This window comes from Mus caroli, chromosome 7 (genome assembly GCF_900094665.2).
Source record: "Mus caroli chromosome 7, CAROLI_EIJ_v1.1, whole genome shotgun sequence".
Taxonomy (NCBI): Eukaryota; Metazoa; Chordata; class Mammalia; order Rodentia; family Muridae; genus Mus; species Mus caroli.
Window position 1 is genome coordinate 66,220,774 of NC_034576.1, and position 4,455 is coordinate 66,225,228.

Here is a 4,455-nt window from a genome sequence, read left to right on the forward strand (position 1 = left end):
ATGATGCACTGAACCCTCAAGAGATCGGAGACCCCAGGGAGTTTAGAGGTCAGGTGGGGTGGGGGTGTGGGGACATCCACATGGAGAGAGGGGGCTGGAGAGGAGGTATGGGGTGTAGAACAGTCAGAGGGTGGATGGGGAGGAAAGAAAATATGGAATGTAAAAATTAAATTAATTTAAAAAAAAGAAAAAACTGACAATGCTGGGCTATGAACTTGAACTCAAAATTCTCAAAAGATGAAATGCAAATGGCTAGAAAACACTTTGAATGTGTTCAACATCAGTAGCCATTAGAGCAATGCAAATTAAAACCACTTTAAGATTTCCATAACACCTCAGAAGAATGGTCATTCTCAGGAAAGTTGTCAAGTGACAACGAATGGTGTAGGTGTGGCAAAAGGCGAACTCTTATATAATGTTGGCCGCAATATAAACTAATAAGGCCACTTTGAAGACCAATCTCAATGCTTCTCTAAAGAAAGAAAAAAATCAGAACTAAAACTGCCATGTGATCCAGCTCCAGTGCCCCTGAACATATATCCATCCTATGGACATTATAGCCCACTACAGAGACAGCTGCACATCCATGTTCATTGCTCTTTTATTCACAATAGCTAGAAAATGGAATCAACATAGATGTTCACAAATAAATGAATGGATAATGAAAATGTAGAACGCATACATAGTGGCAGATCACTCAGCTGTAAAGAAACATTGAAGTCATATTTGCAGGTAAATCAATAAAACTGAAAGAAATCACCCTGAGTGAGGTAATTCAGGCCCAGAAAGAAAGACAACATATGTGGATATGTGGATCCTAGTTTCCGTTGTTGTTGTTGTTGTTGTTATGGGTGTTGAACTTGGAGCATACACACACACACACACACACGCGCACACATACACTAAGATAGATAGGTAGGTAGATAGTTAGGGATAGAGATGTAGATATATACTTGGTCTCATCTATCCCTCATTTTTCTCCTTTAACATCCTCCAGATCCACACACATAAATATGGAAATATTTTAATGTTTTATTGAGAGTCTAAACCAATATATTTTGTTCATATTTTTTCTTCCTTAACTCCTCCAAGACCAGATGGAATTCTGCACCTACCTGACCTCATGTTGTTTCTCTCTCTTAAACAAAATCAACAAGAACAATAACAAAGGCATATTTAAAAAAAAAAAACCACAAAGTTCAATTTGTGTTGGAGAGCTACTGAGCATGACTCCTGACTGCAAGTGAGCCTGACTCTTACCCTTCTCTTGGGTGTTTTCCTTCTGGGTGTTTGTTTGTTTGTTTGTTTGTTTTGTCCAATTTTAATTGTCATTTTTGTTTCTTATTATTATTATCCCTTAGAAGCTTGTTGGCTGTTTGCTTTAGTGGGAAACAAAAAGGGAGTGGGTCCAGATGGGAGAGGAGGATGGGGAGGATCTGGGGGGATAGAGGGATGAGGGTCTCTAATCAGGAAATAATATGTAAGAAAAAATATCTATTTTTTAAAAAGAGGAAAAAGTAGATCAGTAATCAATATGGATAAGAAAGTATCTACATAGTAAGGTCCAGTCTTCTGGGGTTCATATCCAGGAGTGACATAGGTGGATCTTCTTCTGTAGAAGAGCCTTCATCTCTTGGTGAACTACCACACTGATTTCCAGAGTGGCTGTATTAGTTTGTACTCCTACCACCAAGGACTATGTGTCTCCTTTCCCCCTCCCCCACATTCCTACCAGCATGCGATGTCACTTATTTTATTAATCTTGGTCATTCTGACAAGGGTAAAATAAAATCTCAAAGTAAATTTAATTTCGCATTATTTCTGATGGTGAAGAACTTTGAACATTTTTAAGTGTTTCACACCCATTTCAGTTTCACCTTCTGAGAACTCTCTATTTTGTTCTATACCCCCACTTTTTGAGGTTTATTCATTTTGTGTGTATGAGTATCTGGCTTGAATATATTTATATATACCACTTGAGGTCCTGGAACCAATGGATGTCAGGAGAGGGTTTTGGATTCCCTACGATGGGAGTTATAAACGGCTTACAACCACCATGTGGAAACTGAACCTGGGTCCTCTGCAAGAGCAACAAGTGCTGTTAACCTTTGGGCTAACCCATATAACCCATTCTAAAAATTCGTTTTTTGATGTTCAAAGGCTTTTTTTTTATTTTTGTTTTTTGTCTGTTTTTAGGTTAGTTTTGTTTTTAGCTTTTTGTATATTCTAGATACTAATTCTTTGTCAGATATGTAACTGATAAAAACTTTGTTCTCATCCTGTAGAATGCCATTTTACTCAAATGATGGTGTCCTTTGCTATACAGAGATTTTATCTTCATGAACCCCACTTATTAATTGTTGGACTTGATTACTGTGCTATAAGAACCATATTCAGAAAGCCCTTTAGCATGTCTATGTAATTTCTTTTCTAGCAAATGCAGGGTACCAGGTCTTATGTTGAGCTTCTTGATCCATTTGAAGTTCGGTTTTGTCCAGGGTTATGTAGATGGACCTGTTTCATTCTTCTGCATTTATTTAATTAAATTGGCACCATTTCTTGAAGGCACTGTCATAACGCTAGTGTGCAATTTTGGTTTCTCTGACAAAAATCAAGTGTCCATAGGTGTGTGGAATTATGTATGGAACTTTGATCCCATTCCTTTGGTCAACATGTTCATTCTCATGATGTTTTTAGTAACATAGCTCTGCAGTACAACTTAACATCTGGCATAGTGATACCTCCAGCAAGTCTTTCATTTTTCAAGATTGTTTTAGCTATCATGAGATGTTTGGTATGTATGGGGGTGTGTTTCCATATAAAGTTCAAAATTGTTTTTTCTACTTCTGTAAAGAATAGTGTTGGCAATTTGATGAAGATTGTGTTGAATCTGCAGATTCCTTTTAGTAGAATGGCCATGTTCACAGTATTAACCCTACCAGTCCCCAAGTGTATGATGTCTTTCAATATTCTGATGTCTTCTTTGATTTCCTTCTGTAATGTCTTAAATTTTCCATTGTGCAAGTCTTGCTTGGGTAGAATTATTCCAAAGTATTTTTCATGGCATTGTGAATGGAATTATTTTCCTGATTTCTATCTCAGTATGTTTGTAATTTGTATATAGGAAGGTTAAATGTGTTCATGTGTTAATTTGTATGATCCTACTTTGCTGAAAGTATTTATAAACTGTAGAAGTCTCCGAGTGAAGAGTGGGGGGATACTTGGGGGGCACCCACTCAGAGGAAAGAGGGAGGAGGTATGGAGGGAATGATTCTGTGAGGGGGGACCAAGAAGAAACAGTGTTTGGAATGTTAATTAAGTAAGTAAGCAATTAAATAAGAAGTTTCCTAGTGAAGAGTTGGGGGATTCCCAGGGGACCCCACCATCTCAGAAGAGAAGGGGAAATGGACTGTGTGAGAGGATACTGTGAGGGTGCAACATTTTGGATGTTAATTAAGTAAATAAGTAATTAAAAATAATGAAGTCTTTGCGATCTTTTATATATATAATCATATCATCTCCAAAAAGGGTATATTCACTTTTTCATTTTCTATTTTTATCCCCTTGATTTTCTTCAGTTGTCTTGTTGCTCTAGCTAAGATTTTAAGCACTATAATGAAAAGAGTGTGTATCTTTTTCTTGTTTCTGATTTTAGTGGAAGTTCTTTGAGGTTCTCTCCATTTCAAATAATGTTGGCTGTGAGGTTGCTGTAAATTAGTCTTTATTATGTTGTGAAATCAGGATGGGGTGTTGGATTTTGTCAAAGGCTATTTCTGTACCGTATGAGATGATCATATGGTTTCTCCCTTAGTCTTTGTATGTTGTGAATTACATTTGTTGATTTACAGGCATCAAGTGCCCTAGATGAGACATGTATATCCACCTCTGTAAGGCTCAGAGAATATTGTAAAAAGAGGGATGTGGTGATTGGTATGAGAAATGTCCCTGATAAGCTCATGTATTTCAACATTTTGTCTCCATGTGGTGTCACTCTTTGGAGAGCTATGGAATCCTTTGGAGGTAGAGCATTGCTAAAGCAATTATTACATCACTGGGGGGAGGCTTTATAGGTTTTTGAGGTTTTATAACTTGTGCTCACTTCCTGCTCCCTTGCTTTCTCTCTGTGTCTATCTGTCCATCTCTCTCTGTCTCAGTGTCTCTGTCTCTGTCTGTCTGTCTCTCTGATTCCTGTGTCTAAGAATGTGTCTGAAATGAGCTTAGTCTACTTTGTGCTTGTGCCTCCATGCCTTCTTTTCTGTCACAGTGCCACCTCCACTGTGGCCTCCCTTCCCCCAGCCTGGAACCTGCTTGCTCAAGGGTGGAGCTACCTGCTCATTCGTCCTGCCACGCCTACTGCTGGACCCTGCCTTTGCTGCCTGGAGGCACACACGTGTTCGTCCTGCTACTGGACCCTGAGTTACTTGGCGGGAAATTGGGTTCCCTCCCCCTTCCTTT